The sequence below is a fragment of the Rhinatrema bivittatum genome, chromosome 4 (assembly GCF_901001135.1).
Source record: "Rhinatrema bivittatum chromosome 4, aRhiBiv1.1, whole genome shotgun sequence".
NCBI classification, from domain to species: domain Eukaryota; kingdom Metazoa; phylum Chordata; class Amphibia; order Gymnophiona; family Rhinatrematidae; genus Rhinatrema; species Rhinatrema bivittatum.
This window is the reverse complement of record NC_042618.1, coordinates 250,924,141-250,942,857: the sequence shown is the minus strand read 5'-3', so window position 1 is coordinate 250,942,857 and position 18,717 is coordinate 250,924,141.

Genomic DNA, 18,717 nt, shown 5'->3' with positions numbered 1-18,717 from the left:
TGATTGGCTGGAATGCTGAGTGTTGGGTGTCCTCCTCCTTTGGCCAATTTAATGGGGTGGTTAGGAGTCTGTCGATCATCCCCTCTCTTCTGATGCCAGGTTAGTCACGGGTCCGTGAAGCAGACCGAACATTATGATGTCAGTTTACCTTTGTAACTGGATATTGTTATGGTTGTGGACTCTTGGACCGGCCAAACCCTGCGGGCGAAGGTGGAATATGCCCTCAGGAATGGAAAGGCCGGCAGGTGGTGCTGAGGAGAGTCTTGAGGATGTCTTCACCGCTGGAAGTCCGAGGTTCCCCCAGGAGGAGCCCGTAGGAACCCGGGCCTCTCGGACTTAGGTGGGCCCTATGCGACCAAGGACCAGAGGAGAGGTTCCTCGAGATGACACAGCGACCGCAGAAGAAGCTTCACCCTGGGAAGCCCACGGTCCCACCGGGAGGAGCCCGTGAGGACCCGAGCCGCTGGGACTTAGGCGAGGCCTGAGTGGCCGGTGAACAGATACCTGCTGCAGCGGACGAAGAGGAAATCGGAGTCCAGGGACGAGCTAAGGTCAGGATCCAGAAGTCAGAAGTCAATGCCATGCCGAGGTCAAAAGCAGGAGTCAGAATCAGGTCAGGGACGAAGCCGGGTCAGGAGCCAAGAATTATAAGACAAAACCGGAACCAGGAACAGATGCAGAAGACGGAGTCGGAGGACGAAGCAAGGGGTCGAAATCCAGGAATCAGACTGTCAGGGAAGAAGTGAGAAGCAGGAACCAGGGAAGCAACTAGCTGCTCCAAGGAGCTAACCTCATTGCAAGGAAATGGAAGGCTCCAGCTGCAGGGTTTAAATTAGCCCTGCAGTGTCTGACGTCATCCGGAGGCAGGCCCTAGATCCCGTGCTGGCCACCTTTAAATCTGGAGCCTAGCGTACACGCCTAGGAGCGGGGCCAGCCGGGGGAGGACACCGGCGTCTCCTCTGTGAGCAGGGCGTGCCGCAGTCCGCAGGCCTGTGTGCAGGCCCGGTGAAGTTGGGAGCGGCCCGGTCTGGGACGGCGGTGAGTGGGTGGTCCCGGGGCCCGACCCGGGGATCGCAACAGTACCCCTCCTCCTACGCCCCCTTCCCGGGGGTTTTGGCTTGGCTGGGTGATCCAAATGGAACTGGCGGAGGAGGCCCTTGTCCAGGATATGCAAGGAAGGCTCCCAGGAATTTTTTTCGGGACCGTAACCCTCCCAGGGGAGGAAGTACTCCACCGATGGCGGTGAAAACAAACATCCAAGACATCTTTCATTCACCGTATACGTGTTGCCTTGGTCAGCGGTGGTGACAGTAGGTTCCGGGGGCCTGGTCTGGAATTGGGAAAGAACCACAAGCTTGAGCAGGGAGACGTGGAAGACATCATATATCTTTAGAGTGGATGGCAACCGTAGCCTGTAAGACACTGCCCCAATGCGTTCAGCCACAGTGAAGGGACCGATATAGTGGGGGTGCCAGCCTCATGGAAGGGATGCACAGCTGAATATTTTTGGTACTTAACCATACCTTGGTCCCTGGTAAAGAAAACTGGAGCGGGTCGACGGGTCCTGTCTGCGTACTCCTTAAATTTGGCAGACGTCCAACGAAGTTTCTCCTGGGTGGATTGCCAGAGATGATGTAGTTGACGCGCAGTTAGTTGCGCTGCTGGGGACGGCAATGTCAAAGGCAATGGCAAGGGAGGCTGGGAGACTTCCCATAGACCACTTGGAACGGAGACTGTAGGGTAGCAGAGTGTTTGTGGCAATTATAAGAGAACTCTGCCCAGGGCAAGAGGGCGATCCAGTCATTTTGCAGGTCTCTGACAAAGGCCTCGAAGGAAGGCCTTCAGAGTTCGGTTGGTACGTTCGACTTGAACCATTGCTCTGGGGATGAAAAGCGGTGGTTAAATCCAACTGTACTCCAAATTTTTTACAAAGAGCCCTCCAGTATTTGCCGTAAACTGAGGGCTACGGTCAGAAGTAATGTGCAACGGAAGTCCGTGCAGTCGAAAGATATGCTGGGTAAACAGGTTGGCCAACTCTGGGGCTGTAGGCAGTTTGGCAAGAGGCATGAAATGGGCCATTTTTGAGAACCGGTCGACCGTGACCCAGATCACGGTCTTCCCATCCGAGGGTGGTAATTCTACAAGAAAATCTGTGGATACGTGGGTCCATGGTTCCGTAGGTATGGGAAGTGGTTGAAGGAGGCCCAAGGGCGACTCTGCAAAGGTTTCTGTTGGGCGCAGGTAGGGCATGACTGGACATAGAGACGAACGTCCTCCTTGACCCGTGGCCACCAATAGAACTCCGTCAAGAGCTCTAGAGTCCGGGCCATCCCCGGATGCCCTGCTGTCAGCGAATCGTGGGCCATGCTAATACCTTTTTCCGTGAGCGAGCGGGAACCACCGTCTTACCCACGGGAACCACTTCAGACGCAGCTACGAGAACCTTGGCTGGGTCCAGGATGTATTGGGGTGTGTTGATGGTATCATCAGTCTCCGAGGTGTGGGAAAGAGCATCCGCCCTAACATTCTTGGCTGCCGGTCTGTAATGGAGAGAAAAATTGAACCGGCTAAAGAAGAGGGACCAGCGCGCCTGCCGGTTTACACAGACCAAGTTCTTATGGTCTGTGTAAACGATTATTAGGTGTTGGGCCCCTCCAGTCATTGACGCCGCTCCTCGAAAGCTAATTTGATGGCTAGTAATTCTTTGTCCCCAATGCCATAGTTTCTCTCTGCGGGGGAAAACTTACGCGAGAAATACGAGCATGGTATGGATTTACCATTCTTGGAAAGCTGGCTAAGAACGGCTCCGACCGCCACGTCGGAGGCGTCGACTTCCACAATGAATTGGCCTTGAGGATCCGGGTTTTAGAGGCAGGTTTCATGCAGGAAGGCACTCTTGAGATCCTGGAAGGCTTGTACGGCGGCGGACGGCCACTTCCTGGTGTCGGAACCCTTTCTGGTGAGGGCCGTCAGCGGGGCCACCAAGCTGGAATAGTGTGGGATAAATTGCCGGTAGAAGTTGGCAAAACCCAGGAAGCGTTGTAACGCCTTAATTCCCACCGGTTAAGGCCAATTCTTGATGGCAGCGACCTTCTCGGGGTCCATATGGAAGCCTGTGGAGAATACAATGTACCCTAGGAAGGGTAGTGATTCTTGTTCAAATTGGCATTTTTCCAATTTGGCATAAAGCCGATTCTCTCTCAGTTTCTGAAGTACTCGACGAACGTGTTGACGGTGCGTCTCTAAGTCTTGAGAGTATATAAGCACATCATCAAGGTAAACAATCACCGAGGTGTGCAGCATGTCTTGGAGTACCTCATTCATGAGGTTCTGGAACACACCCGGGGCATTACAGAGACCGAAAGGCATGACGAGGTATTCGTAATGGCCGTCTCTTGTGTTAAACGCGGTCTTCCACTTGTCTCCGGGACGGATTCTTACCAGGTTATATGCCCCTCTGAGGTCCAACTTTGTGAATACTTTGGCTCCTTGTAGGTGATCCAGTAGTTCGGGAATCAAAGGAAGTGGATAGTGATCACACCGTGTAATGCGGTTCAAGCCACGGTAATCAATACAGGGTCAAAGAGACCCATCCTTTTTACCTACGAAGAAGAACCCGGCTCTGGCTGGGGAATTCGACGGTCTGATGAACCCTCGATCCAGGTTTTCCTTGGTATAAGCGGACATGGCCTGGGTCTCCAGGAGGAATAGCGGGTATACTCGTCCGCGGGGTGGCGTGGAGCCCGGGATCAGATTGATGGCACAGTCAAAAGGCCGATGCTCAGGGAGTAGTTTGGCTTTCTCCTTAGAAAAGACGTCTCAGAAGGCATGGTACTGCGGAGATACCGCTAGAGGAGCCGCTAAGAGTGGAAGCAAAGGTTGAGGACGGGCAGACAGACACTGATGAAAGCAGGTTGGGCCCCAGGACGTGATCTGGAGGGAGTCCCAATTAATCACAGGCGAGTGTTTCCACAGCCAAGGCAGGCCTAGGATGATGGGATTTATGGATTTCTCCAGAATGAGGAAAGAGATCCCTCCTTGTGGAGAAGACCGACATGGAGCGTAAGAGGACGAGTCTGGGTGGAGATGGTTCCTGGGAGTGGGGGCCCCTGAATAGAGGACACTCGTATGGGCGGATCCTGAGGTTGTATCTCAAGTTGGAGTTGCTGTACTAGGTCTCGGAGGATGAAGTTCCCCCGGCTCTGGAGTCAAGCAGGGCTAAGGTGTCAAAACCTCCCTCTGGGAGGCCCAAGGTTAGCGGAACGGTACATGGGGAGTTAGAGGTGGTGTTGCCTAGAGTCAACTCCCCACTGGACTCTAGGTTCGGATGTTTCCCAGACGCTCGAGACAATGGGCCAGGAAGTGCCCATTGCCACCGTAGTAGAGACACAGGCCCTGGGAGTGACGCTGTCTCCTCTCCTCTTGGGAAATGGGACCTCGACCCAACTGCATGGGTTCTTCACCCTGGGAGTTTGGAGGAGCGGGGGGAGACTGCCTGACACGAGGAGGTGTGGCTCCGGGACCAGTATGTCCCTGAGTGGATCTCCGCTCCCGGAATCGGCGCTGAATGCGACGGTCCACGCAACCAGCCAGATCAATAAGCTCGTTGAGATCGTCCGGAAGATCTCGGGCCACCAATTCATCCTGAAGTTGTGGTGAAAGCCCCTCCAAGAATATGCCGTGCAAACTATCGGCTCTCCAATCCAACTCTGTGGCAAGGGTCTGAAATTCCATGGCGTACTCCTCCAAGGGGCGGTTCCCCTACCGTAGCTGGAGCAGTTCTGACACAGCCATGGAACCATGGGATGGCTCATCGAAGACTCTTCGAAAGGATTTGACAAACTGAACCAGATTGGCCAAACGAGGATCCTGGCATTCCCAGAGGGATGAGGCCCAAGCCAAGGGCCTCCCATCCAGCAGGGAAATAATGTAACTCGTCTTGACATGGTCGGTGGGAAAGTGAGCGGGCAGCAGGTTGAAGCGAATATAGCACTGGTTGAGGACGAAGCCGGGTCAGGAGCCAAGAATTAGAAGACAAAACCGGAACCAGGAACAGAGGCAGAAGACGGAGTCGGAGGACAAAGCAAGGGTCGAAATCCAAGAATCAAACGTCAGGAAGAAGTGAGAAGCAGGAACCAGGGAACACAACCAGCTGCTCCAAGGAGCTAACCTCGTTGCAAGGCAACGGAAGGCTCCAGCTGCAGGGTTTAAATAGCCCTGCAGCGTCTGATGTCATCTGGAGGCAGGCCCTAGCTCTCCCGCGCTGGCCCCTTTAAATCTGGAGCCCTAGCGTGCGCGCGCCTAACGGGCGGGGCCAGCTGCGGGAGGACGCCAGCGTCTCCTCTGGAGCGGGAGCGCCACGTCCGAGGCCTGTGCAGGCCCGCAAAGTTGGGAGCGGCCCAGTCCAGGACGGCAGTGAGTGGCAGTCCCGGGGCCCGACCCGGGATCGCAACAGATATGGTACAGTTAGTTTAAAAAACGGTCTGTCCAGTCTAGAACCGGGCACTTAGCAGCCCTAAATGTATGGCAATTTCCAGAAAATACAATGACTCATAAAAAGCATTACAGTGATAGTGTGAAGCATTACAGTGATAGTGTGAAGGATAAGGGGACGGGTGGGGGGGGGGGGGGGGTAGGGAATTTGATGGGTAATCAGAAGGTGACAGGCGATACAATTTTATGGCTCATAATGAGTTCAGAAATCTAGGTATTTATTGCATCCTTTTTTGTTAGTTTAGAAATTCCTGATTATTTTAACTTCAAAAGCTTATGTTCCTGGGTTGTTTTACATTTTCCTTAATGTATCTTGATCTTAAGCGGAGTAGAGATTAGAACCCACACACACACACATATTTTCCAGTGGTCATCTTGGGATTTTGTAGTTAGGCTTTTTGTACCTCCCCAGCTTTTGGGCCATCCCCTTTTTCAGATGGGTCTCAGGGATATAACTTGCCACTGAGCACATGCAGTAGTAATCAGAGGGAAGGAGACACTGAGGGGCCAATGCAAAAAAGACACACATTGAAAACAGCACTCGTATTGGGTGCCCGTTTTCCTAACGCGCACGCAGCCACATCCCCTGGGAGCCCGATGCAGTATTTAAATGAGGAGCTGCATAAAAAAGGACATCCTAGGGGAGAATCATGCGTTCCTAGTGCTCAAATGCATCAGGGGCCCACAATTTCAACGGGTGCTCAGTACGAGCATCCATTGTATCCTGCTTCCTCTGGCCATGTTTGCTGAGGTTGCTGAAGATGCCTATAGCTAAGCACCCTTGTTATGGGCCTCTAAACTGTACATCCAAAAGAACAGTTTTGTTTTTTAAATCAAGCCAATAAACATTTATTTTCAATATCGCAAGCAATAAATTTAAGTGTCAGAATGATACTAAGTAGGATGAACCACAGAGGACTGTATTTTACAATTTCTCATGAGCCCTTGACTCATGGATTGACTTTACACCACCTCTGGGGCTGGAGTTAAATTCTCTGCATTAAATAGTATGCGTTGGGTGCCCAACCATTTTCTGCATCGGGGGTAATAGCTAATAGCCTCATCTACATGGAATTTACATATGATGGATGCTATTGGCTATGCATTTGTTTGGCCACGTGCTAAACTCCTTATTACGTTGGGTGCTAGTCTACCACATCCAAAACGCATGTCCAATCACAAGTAAACCTGGGCGCTAGGCTGGGCACACTTTATTGCATCAGCCCCTGAGAGGGTTAAGAGATATTGAGAGGAAAGGCGAGGATGAAGAGACTCAGGAGATCATCCCAGGATCTTATTCTTCAGAAGGATTGGAAAACAGACTTTGAATAGGTCCTCAAGACCTAGTCAAGTGAAGATGTTTTGAGTCTAAGAGTTTTTTAGGATTTTGAAAAAATGATTTTTGGATCAGCTCCTGACTGAGAGGAAGGATCCCCTAGAAGGAAGGGCTGTATCCCTATTTTTGCATCCTTTACCCAGTTAATAGCATGACTGGAGGTTTTGAGTAGATTGAGTAGTATTGAGTAGTATTTTTGAGATTCTACATATTTTGAAAGCTGGGGAAAGTTTTTCCATCAACCTTGGTATATTTTATTTATTTATTTATTTATTTCGGGTTTTATATACGGCAATTCGAGTATTGGGGAAAGTATTTTGGACCAGGACATAGATGAGAGAAGGATGGAACAATTCCCCTATGAAAGGCTAAAGAGGTTAGGATTCTTCAGCTTGGAGAAGAGATGGCTGAGGGGAGATATGATATCAAACACTGGACGTCTTCCAAACCCCTCCCCAAAATCAGTGCACCTCAACACAGTCTGGGAGCGTGCACTATCTTTGGCGGGACCCATCTTATGGAACAACCTACCAACTGAGCTTAGGATGGAACCCCTGATGCAAACTTTTAAGAAAAAACTAAAGATATGACTTTTTCGAAACGCTTTCGGGTGAACACAACCAGGCCCACGATAACCACCATACCCCCATACTAAAACTGCCATGCTCCCATAATGCATTCGGTTAAAAAAATGTTACACTTGTCTTTGCCCAACTTTGACTATACTGACAAAAATTGATATTACGTGACTAGATCTGCTTTGATTAACTCCTATTTTAGACATCCTGTTCTATGTAAACCAGTGTGATATTTTGAATCGAATATCGGTATAGAAAATAAATAAATAAATAAATATTTATATTGATGAAGTTAACATGTTATTTTCCCTTCTGCCTAAGACTACTCATCAAGAATGTTTGTTACACCAAATGATTCTACCTCTACCTATATTTCCATCTAAGATGTCTTCATGTCCTATCATAAGAAACTCAGTTAAAATGCCATTGTAAGCAATTCTGTTTATTTTTTGTAAACCGATGTGATATACTAGTTTGAATGTCAGTATATAAAAATAAATAAAGAAAGAAATAAAATATGATAGAAGTCTATAAAATAATGAATGGAATGGAACAAGTAAACGTTAATCAGTTGTTTATTCTTTCGAAAAGTACAGAGACCAAGGGACACACAATTAAATAACTAATAAGAGAAAATATTTTTTTTTACTTAATGCATAACTAAGCTATGGAATTTGTTGCCAGAGGATGTGATGAAAGTTATTAGTGCAGATGCGTTTAAAAAAGGTTTGGAGAAGTTATTAAGGTAGAGTGACAGAAATACACTTATCCTTGGGATAAGCAACTTGGAATCTATCTACCCTTTGGGATCCTGCCAGGAACTTGTGATCTGGCTTGGCCACTGCTGGAAGCAGGATACTGGGCTTGAGGAACCTCTGGTCTGACCCACTATAGGAAGTCTTATGTTCTTAAAAGAGGCACTAAGGACAGAAAACCCTATGTTTTTCTTCATTTGTATTTTCCTCATTTTATTCATGATTTTTGGAATCATTGCATGGATCCTGTTTTTTAAGCTTAAGTAAACCTCTTTAATGTTTGAACACCAACCTTGAACTCTGAGCTTTTCATTGAAGTGTGTCCTTTAAATCAGCAGACAACTTCACTGTGAGGACTGAACAGAGAGTGAAAGTGACTGTGCAACCTGATTTCTTTACCACAGCACCTCGAGCCCCTGGAGGCTCAGGCCTCCTTCCCGCCTGAGAACCCCAGCCCCCTCAGGGCTGAAGTTTGGTTTTGAAAGTGATAGAGGTCTAGGACTCTACTGTAGTACCTGCATCAGGGACTCTCTGCCAGAAAAGGGGAGTAGATAAGGTCATGGATGCAGTGATCTTATCCTAAAAAGTTCTCAACAATACCCTCTTCTCTTTGGTGACTGATCTTGGCAATCAGCTGATTGCTTGGTATTCTTTCCATGGTAAAGCAATAGTATAGCGTGGACATACAAGTATAGCGTGGATATAATAGTATAGCATGGACATACTAGTGTATGTTTGAAACTTGTGAGCAGTAAGACCAACGTCAATTGATTCTTTTGTCCCAGTCAAACAAATCTCAGATCTATGCTAATTAAGCCCATTTTCTGTATTCTTTCATGGCAAATTCTGTAACAGAATGGCATGCTGCTAAGTCTCAGTCATTTTGCTAGACTAGTCTCCAGCATCCTTGTCTGTGCATTCTGCTTTCTTCTGGCATTTTAGGCAGTTGTGATCACCCTGAGGTTGCTGTTGATTAGCAGAGGGTGGGGGGGGGGGGGAGTGGCAAGGAATGGAATAATATGTATCAGCTTTCTCTCTTCCACCGCCCCCCACCCAACTAATCCCCACCTTCTTTTTTCTCTCACCCATCACCATCAGCTGTCCCCCCGCCCAAGATGACCCAACATACTTCCCCTTCGTTTCTCTCACCCCAGCACTCTCTTTGCTCCCTCTCCCTATAAGTCTCAGCTCCATGACTTATGCATCCTCACTCTACCTTTAGCTGAGAGATTCCAAAGTCACAGCTACAGAGTGAGTTTTGTGTGTTGCAGCTCCTCTCTTGTTTCTCTCCAATATGCAGGCTCACCCAACTTCTCCTGTTTCTCTGCAGGCTTTCTGAGAAAGGGGAGTGGCTGAGCTGTATACAGAGAGGCCCTAAGATTTCTAGTGTTTCCCCTGAGACCCTACAATTGATGCAAATTCCCTGTCTCAGGGTGAAATTCGGAGAGTTCCCAGGTATGGGAAGAGGAGAAGTCCAGAGTATACCTGTATGTGTGAGAAAGTGAGACTTCCTGTGTATGTGAGAGAGTGTTTTTGTGTGTGTGTACAGGGGCCGCCTGAAGCAAGGGATGAGATGACACCTCCCCATCAAATCTCTGAAATTTTTTTTATTTTATTTAGATTTTTATATTCTGCTTTTCACACTTTTTTCAGCATTTCAAAGAGGATCACATTCAGGTGCTGTAGGTATTTCCCTATCTAACAGGCCGATACAGTACAGTGCGCTCCGGCGGAGCGCACTGTACTGTATCGGGTTGACAGTACTGTACTGTATGCGGGTACTGTATGCGGGTTAACAGTGCGCTCCGGCGGAGCACACTGTTAACCCGCATTTGGACACGCGTTTTCGACACGCTAGCTTTACCCTTTATTCAGTAAGGGGTAATAGCGCGTTGAAAACGCGCATCCAACCTCCCCCCCCCCCCCCGAAACTAATAGCACCCACAACATGCAAATGCATGTTGATGGCCCTATTCGTTATTCCCGCGCGATACAGAAAGTAAAATGTGCAGCCAAGCCGCACATTTTACTTTCAGAAATTAACGCCTGCCCAAAGGCTGGCGTTAATTTCTGCCAGCACCGGGGAAGTGCACAGAAAAGCAGTAAAAACTGCTTTTCTGGGCACCCTCCGACTTAATATCATGGCGATATTAAGTCGGAGGCCCCAAAAGTAAAAAAAAAGTAAAAATTAAAAAAAAAAAAAATTAAAAATCTGCCCATGGGTCAGAAGATGTACGCGGCGTCCGTTTTCCGAACCCGTGACTGTCAGCAAGTTTGAGAACCGACGCCGGCAAAATTGAGCGTCGGCTGTCAAACCCGCTGACAGCCGCTGCTCCTGTTTTACCGCGGGCCCTAATTTGCATAGGCCACCCTTCTGAATCGCGCGCCCAGGCTCGCCCACTCTCCCGAACATTTTTCTGAATCGGCCTGTAAGTTTGTACCTGAGGCAATGGAGGGTAAAGTGACTTACCCTGGTCTCCTGGTTCATAGCCTGCTGCTCTAACCATTTGTTGCGCTTCCCGGCCACATTTGCTCCACGACTGGACCTGCTCACCTCTCTGTCCCGTCCACCAGCACCGGACTCCCTTCTGCCGCAGCCGCAGCCAGTTGCGGCGTCCACGGCTCCCCGCTCACCGTCTCTGATGTCGGCCTCACAGCAGAGCTCCCGCAGGGGCTCTGTGTCTTCCTGCTCCTCGGCCCTGCCCCTAGGCGGGCGCGCGGCCAACGTCGCCTTACTTAAAGGGCCAAGCGAGGAAACCCGATCCTGACGCTCCCTGATGACATCACGCTCCTGTAGTATAAAAGGCAAGGCCCGTTCCCCTGAACGGTGCCTTGGCAATCAGGTCGTACACTCCCATGTGACTGGAGGGGGCAGAGCAATGCAGGGTTTTGAGAGCAGGATGGGGAGGCTGAAGACCCTGTACTGCTGGAGTGGGAGTGGGAGTGCCGTGACTCAGAGGTAATTAGGAGGACCAAAGAGGAGAGGCAATATGGGCAATCTGGAATCATCACCCTATTCTTCGCATCCTCATATCTCTTCTGTCTAATGACTTTGCTGTGATGGGGGACTGGTGTCAATGATCACCCTTCTCTCCCCCCCCTCCCACTCCCGTCTATGGGTGCCAAATATTTAAATCTGGCCCTGGTGAAGGAGAGACTGCTTCTGTGTGTGAGTGTGTCTGTATGTGTATAGATGTGTGTGTGAGAGAAAGAAACTGCCTGTGTGCATTAGAGAATGAGTGAGTATATGAGGAGAGAGAGAGTAAAATTTGTGTGATCCTCTCCAATCTATGACAATCTCATGGTGACTGGAATACTAAAGTTTCCAGGGATGGAGAGCAGGGGGGAGGGGAGTTTATCCTTATTAATTTTAATTATTTGGTGTTATTTGATGTGTCTTCTGAAATATTTTATTGGTGTTTGGTAAATGTTTTAAAATTTTTGTATGCATTTATATTGGATATTGTTCTATTGATCAGCATATCTATTCTTTCTATTGGTATGGTTGATGTTTTATATTTCTTGATTGTATTTGATGTTTAACAAAGAATGTTTCTTTTTTTTCTATTGTTGCACTGCATATAGAATTTGGCTTGTTGTGGCTTTCAGTTCAGTTTTCGTCTGCATGTTTCTATTTATAATTTATGGTCTATATTCTGTATTTGGCAAGAGTCTGACTATATTCTGCATGTGTGACTGAGATGACATATTATGCTAGCATGTAGTTTCTATGCAGAGATCTATAGGGGCCTGACTTGTTCTGTTTTCCTAATAGGACATGTATTGGTGTTTTAGGGCCTGGTGTAATATATGAAGTGCTGCCTTTTCATAGGTAGGGCAGTTACTCTTTGAATCTGGCAATTAATATGTTATGGTATGCTATATGTTCTGCATAAATTTTTTTCAGGGTTTTGAATTTTTTTCACAATGTTGCTAAGGTGTGCTAATGTGTTACTGTTACAGTGAGGTGACATCAGAATTTAAATATTATTTTTCTATAGTGAGCGGTAAGGAGAAGAGTCCAAGTTTGGGAAATAAAATCCCAGATCTGCAGGCCCTAATGGCTGAGGCAGAATTGGACATAGTTGCTATCACAGAAACATGGTTCACAGAATCTCATGAATGGGATACAACAATACCAGGCTACAACTTGTTAAGGAAGGACAGAGAGGATAGAAAAGGGGGAGGTGTGGCTCTTTATGTCAGAAACAACATCCAAGCATCTGAGCTACAAGAAGTTGGGGTAAAGAAGAAGCTCTATGGGTCGTCCTAAAAAAAAGATGACAGAGTGTCCATTTTATATTGGAGTGGTGTACAGGCCTCCAACCAAAAGGAAGAGCTGGACAGAGATCTGATTGAAGACATCCATAAGATAGGCAGGAAGGGAGAAGTGGTGATCGTGGGTGACTTTAATATGCAGATGTAGACTGGAAAATCCCATCTGCAGAAACTAAAAATAGTAGAGCAATAATGGATGCCATGCAAGTATCTTTGTTCAAACAAATGGTGTTGGAACCCACGAGAGAAGGTGCTATACTCGACTTATTGCTCAATAATGCAGATAATGTCACAGATGTCCAGGTGGGCGGCCCACCTCAGCAGCAGTGATCATCGAACGGTATGGTTTAATATCACTAATAGAATAGGGAAAAGAACCACAAAGACCCGAGTTTTACAGTTCAAAAACACAGACTTTGAGGAAATGAGAAAGTACCTGGAGGAAGAACTTAAAGGATGGGAGAACGAGAGAGATGTGGATCAGCAGTGGACCAATCTAAAAGGAGCAATCACCAAGGCAACTGCTCTATATGTTAGAAACATAAAGAAAAGCAAAAGAAAATTGAAACCTATCTGGTTCTCAAAGGAGGTGGCTGACAAAATTAAAGCTAAAAGAACAGCATTCAAGAAATATAAAGGATCCCAAAGGGAGGAGCACAAAGAAGAATATTTGTATCAACTGAGGGAGACGAGAAAACAATCAAGTTGGCAAAAAATCAAGCAGAAGAGAGGATTGCCAAGGAGATAAAAAATGGTGACAAAACATTTTTTCAGATACATCAGCGAAAAGAGAAAGGTCCAAAGTGGTATAGTGAAATTGAAAGGTGGTAATGATCAATGTGTGGAGACAGACGAAGAAATGGCAGAAATATTAAACGAATACTTCAGCTCTGTGTTCACTAAAGAAGACCCTGGAGAAGGACCATCTCTACACAACAAGAAACTGGAGGGAAGTGGAATAGAATGAAAATCCTTTACAGTAGAAAATGTGTGGGAAGAGCTAAAGAACCTGAAAGTGGACAAAGCCATGGGGCCTGATGGGATTCATCCAAGGATATTGAGGGAGCTCAGAGATGTTCTGGCGGGTCCGCTGTGTGACCTGTTCAATAGATCCCTAGAAACGGGAGTGGTGCCGAGAGATTGGAGAAGAGCGGTGGTGGTCCCGCTTCACAAGAGTGGGAACAGGGAGGAGGCTGGCAACTACAGGCCGGTTAGCCTCACTTCGGTGGTGGGAAAAGTAATGGAGTCTCTGCTGAAAGAGAGAATAGTGAACTATCTACAGTCCGGAGAATTGATGGACCAGAGGCAACATGGATTCACCAGGGGAAGATCCTGTCAGACAAATCTGATTGACTTTTTTTGACTGGGTAACCAAGGAATTGGATCAAGGAAGAGCGCTCGATGTCATATACTTGGATTTCAGCAAAGCTTTTGATACGGTTCCGCACAGGAGACTGGTGAATAAAACGAGAAGCTTGGGAGTGAGTGACAAGGTGGTGACCTGGATTGCAAATTGGTTGACGGACAGAAGACAATGTGTGATGGTAAACGGAACCTTCTCTGAAGAGAGAGCGGTTTTAAGTGGTGTACCGCAAGGATCGGTGTTGGGACCGGTCCTGTTCAATATCTTTGTGAGCGACATTGCGGACGGGATAGAAGGTAGGTTGTCTTTTTGCGGATGACACTAGATCTGCAACAGAGTGGACACGCCGGAAGGAGTGGAGAGAATGAGACGGGGATCTAAGGAAACTGGAAGAGTGGTCGAAGATAATGGCAGCTGAGATTCAATGCCAAGAAGTGCAAAGTCATGCATATGGGAGCGGAAATCCGAATGAACTGTATTCGATGGGGGGGAAAGGCTGACGTGCACGGAGCAGGAGAGGGACCTTGGGGTGATAGTGTCTAATGATATGAAGTCTGCGAAACAATGCGACAAGGCATAGCAAAAGCCAGAAGAATGCTGGGCTCATAGAGAGAGGAATATCGAGTAAGAAAAAGGGAAGTGATTATTCCTTGTACAGGTCCTTGGTGAGGCCTCACCTGGAGTACTGTGTTCAGTTCTGGAGACCGTATCTACAAAAGACAAAGACAAGATGGAAGCGGTACAGAGAAGGGGCAACCAGGAAGGTGGAGGATCTTCATCGCATGACGTACGAGGAGAGATTGAAGAATCTAAATATGTACAACCCTTGGAGGAAAGGAAGAGCAGAGGTGATATGATACAGACTTTCAGATACTTGAAAGGTTTTAATGATCCAAAGGCAACGACAAACCTTTACCATAATGAAAAAAATCAGCAGAACCAAGGGGTCACGATTTGAAGCTCCAGGGAGGAAGATTCAGAACCAATGTCAGGAAGTATTTCTTCACGGAGAGGGTGGTGGATGCCTGGAATGCCCTTCCGGAGGAAGTGGTGAAGACCAGAACTGTGAAGGACTTCAAAGGGGCGTGGGATAAAACACTGTGGATCCATAAAGTCAAGAGGCCGCCATGAAGAGTAGGTGACTCGCCAGAATGATGGCTACTGCCTGGAGACAATACCCTTATTCAATAAACATACACATGGTTACTGTGACTCCAACATCACTCTAAGCTTCAACAGCAAGAGGAAATGTGGAAAAAAGGATTTGCACTCACAAAGACGGGAGTAGCTGGCTTGTTACGGCGGTTACTACCCCAAACCAAATATCCAAATTACTACTTCCACCTTCCTCTATTCCTGATGCCTTTCAACTAGCTTGATCACTCCATTCTTATACTTCACTTTCAATGCATATCCAGCATAGTTCTCTGCTTCAACAGCAGGGGAGAAGAAAAACTGTTACTTCACACATCCAGCAGAGCTCTCTGCTTAAACGGCAGGGGAGAGAAAAAAGGGTTCGCACTCACAAAGCGGGGAGTAGCTGGCTTGTTACGGGCGGTTACTACCCCAACCAAATGTACCTGATACTTCACTCTCGACGCATATCCAGCATGGCTCTCTGCTTCAACGGCATGGGAGAAAGACTGATACATCACGAATTTCCAGCATAGCTCTCTGCTTCAACGGCAGGGGAAAAGAAAAACTGATACTTCACGCATATCCAGCATAACTTCAACGACAGGGGAGAAGAAAAAAGGATTCACACTCACAAAGCGGGGAGTAGCTGGCTTGTTACGGCGGTTACTACCCCAAACCAAATGTGCCTGATACTTCACTTTCGATGCATATCCAGCATAGCTCTCTGCTTCAACGGCAGGGGAGAAGAAAAAAACTGATACCTCACGCATATCCAGCATAGCTCCCTGCTTCAACGGCAGGGGAGAAGATAAACAACCAATAAGGGCTGTATAACATAATCTGGGTAAAAACAAATAAGCATGGGTGTAGCTTGCTTATTGCGGCGGTTACTACCCCTACTACCTCTAACTAATCAAGCTAGATATTTCACTTGGATGCAGCTCCATCACCGCTCTCTACATTAATGGCGGGGGTGGAAGGGAATTAGAACCAAGAGCTAAGAGAAACAGATAAGTATGAGAGAAAAAATGAGGGAAGCTTGCTGGGCAGACTGGATGGGCCATTTGGTCTTCTTCTGCCGTCATTTCTATGTTTCTATGTTTCTATGTAAGTTCTGCTCTGTACCCTTTGAAGGATCTTCTGTAAAGGCAGGGTATTGTAGACCTTGGGTACAGGGTTTATAATGGGATTATTTCCTAAACAGTATAGACCCCAAGAGAAAAAGTTTATTGATTGAAGCTCTTGAATAACTTTAATGGTATTTTGCTAAACAGTTGAAATTGGCCTAGGTTTTCTTTGCTGCATAGAAGGTCCTACTGTCAAGAAATGCCACTGACATGCATGCCTAGTACTTTGTGGCAATGGTGCAAAATGTTTGCAGCAGTCGCTCCTGCTTTATGAGTAGGGATTTCTGTCTCCATATGGATTGAGATAAGAGGCATGTGTGGAGAGAACCATGGGGACCCCACCAGGATTGAACTGGGTAGTTTCCCTGACACAGGTCATATAAGATGACTTCCTGATGACAGCTGCATGATAACAGAGAATAGAGATCATTTACAATTTAATATTTGTGTGTGTGATGTCCAATTATGTGTTTTTGTAGGATTGTTGGGGATGGAGGAAGCTATTGATTGGATTGAGTTAATTATTAAATTGTCAGAGGGAGAAGGCCTCTGCCCTGGATCTTTTAGGTACCAAACAACACCTCATCCAGCAGATCACTGCTATTCAGCACTTCAAACTGCAGGACAATATCACTCGAATTTTCAAAGAACATTTCTAGCACCTTGCAGAATCCAATTTTAAATTACCATCCGTTGGCTTTGAAAATCCCCTTCTGGGCTTTTCTTTTGCATAACCCACTTCAAAAGGGAATGGGATAAACATAGACCCCTTGTGGCAAGATGATGGAAATAAATGACTGGGACAACCCTGGTAACTTTACTGTAAAGTAGTAACCTGCACAGCAGTGGTACATAAGAACATAAGAACATACCATACTGGGTCAGACCAAAGGTCCATCAAGCCCAGCATATAGTTTCCAACAGTGGCCAATCCAGGTTACCAGTACCTGGTATGTACCCAAAAACTAAGTCTATCCCATGCTACTGATGCTAGTAATAGCAGTGGCTATTTTCTAAGCCAACTGATTAATAAGCAGGTAATGGACTTCTCTTCCAAGAACTTATCCAAACCTTTTTAAAACCCAGCTACACTAACTGCACTAACCATATCCCCTGGCAACAAATTCCAGAGTTTAATTGTGCATTGAGTGAAAAATAACTTTCTCCAATTAGTTTTAAATGTGCTACATGCTAACTTCATGGAGTGCCCCCTAGTCCTTCTATTATCCGAAAGAGTAAATAACCAATTCAAATTTACCCATTCTAGACCTCTCATGATTTTAAATGCCTCTATCATATCCCCCCTCAGCCATCTCTTCTCCAAGCTGAATAGTCCTAACCTCTTTAGTCTTTCCTCATAGAGGAGCTGTTCCATCCCCTTTATCATTTTGGTCGCCCTTCTCTGTACCTTCTCCATCACAACTATATCTTTTTTTTGATGTGGCAACCAAGAATAGTATACAGTATTCAGTATACAGTATACAGTATTCAAGGTGCGGTCTCACCCTGGGGTATATACCATCCGGTCCAGGTGATTTACTACTCTTCAGTTTGTCAATCAGGTCTACCACATCTTCTAGGTTCACCGTGATTTGATTCAGTCCATCTGAATCATTACCCATGAAAACCTTCTCCAGTAAGGGTATCTCCCCAACATTCTCTTCAGTAAACACTGCAGCAAAGAAATCGTGTAATATTTCCGCAATGCCTAATCATGTCTAAGTGCCCCTTTATCCCCTCGATCATCTAACAGTCCAACTGACTCCCCACACAGGTTTTCTGCTTCAATATATTTTAAAAAGTTTTTGCTGTGAGATTTTGTTTCTACAGCCAAATTCTTTTTCAAATTCTCTCAGCCTGTCTTATCAATGTCTTACATTTAACTTGCCAATGCTTATGCTTTATCCTATTTTCTTCTATTGGATCCTTCTTCCAATTTTTGAATGAAGATCTTTTGGCTAAAATAGCCTCTTTCACCTCACCTTTTAACCATGCCGGTACGTTTTGCCTTCCTTTCACACCTTTCTTAATGTATGGAATACATCTGGACTGTGCATCTAGGATGGTATTTTTTTAACAATGTCCATGCCTCTTTCACACGTTTTACCTTTGTAGCTGCTCCTTTCAGTTTTTTCTACCTATTTTTCTCATTTTATCAAAGTTTCCCTTTTGAAAGCTTAGCACTAGAGCCATGGATTTGTTTACTGTCCCCCTTCTAGTGATTAATTCAAATTTGATCATATTATGATCACTATTGCCAAGCAGCCCCACCACTGTTACCTCTCTCACCAAATCCTGTGCTCCACTGAGAATTAGATCTAAAATTGTTTCCTCTCTTGTCAGTTCCTGAACCAGTTGCTCCATAAAACTGTCATTTATTCCATCCAGGAACTTTTATCTCTCTAGCATGTCCCGATGTAACATTTACCCTGTCAATATTGGGGTAACTGTTGCTACAGATTATAATTGCACCCTTGGTCCCTCCCGATGCAGCCATAGCGAAAAGCGGGACCGTGTCGGGGGACTGTGATAAGTCACTGTTATGAACTACGGAGTTGCCAATATAATAACTTTGATACATTGAACACGTTTGGAATAAATTATTTATTGAAACTGTTGGTGGTAGTAAGATTTCAATGCATAACCAGCA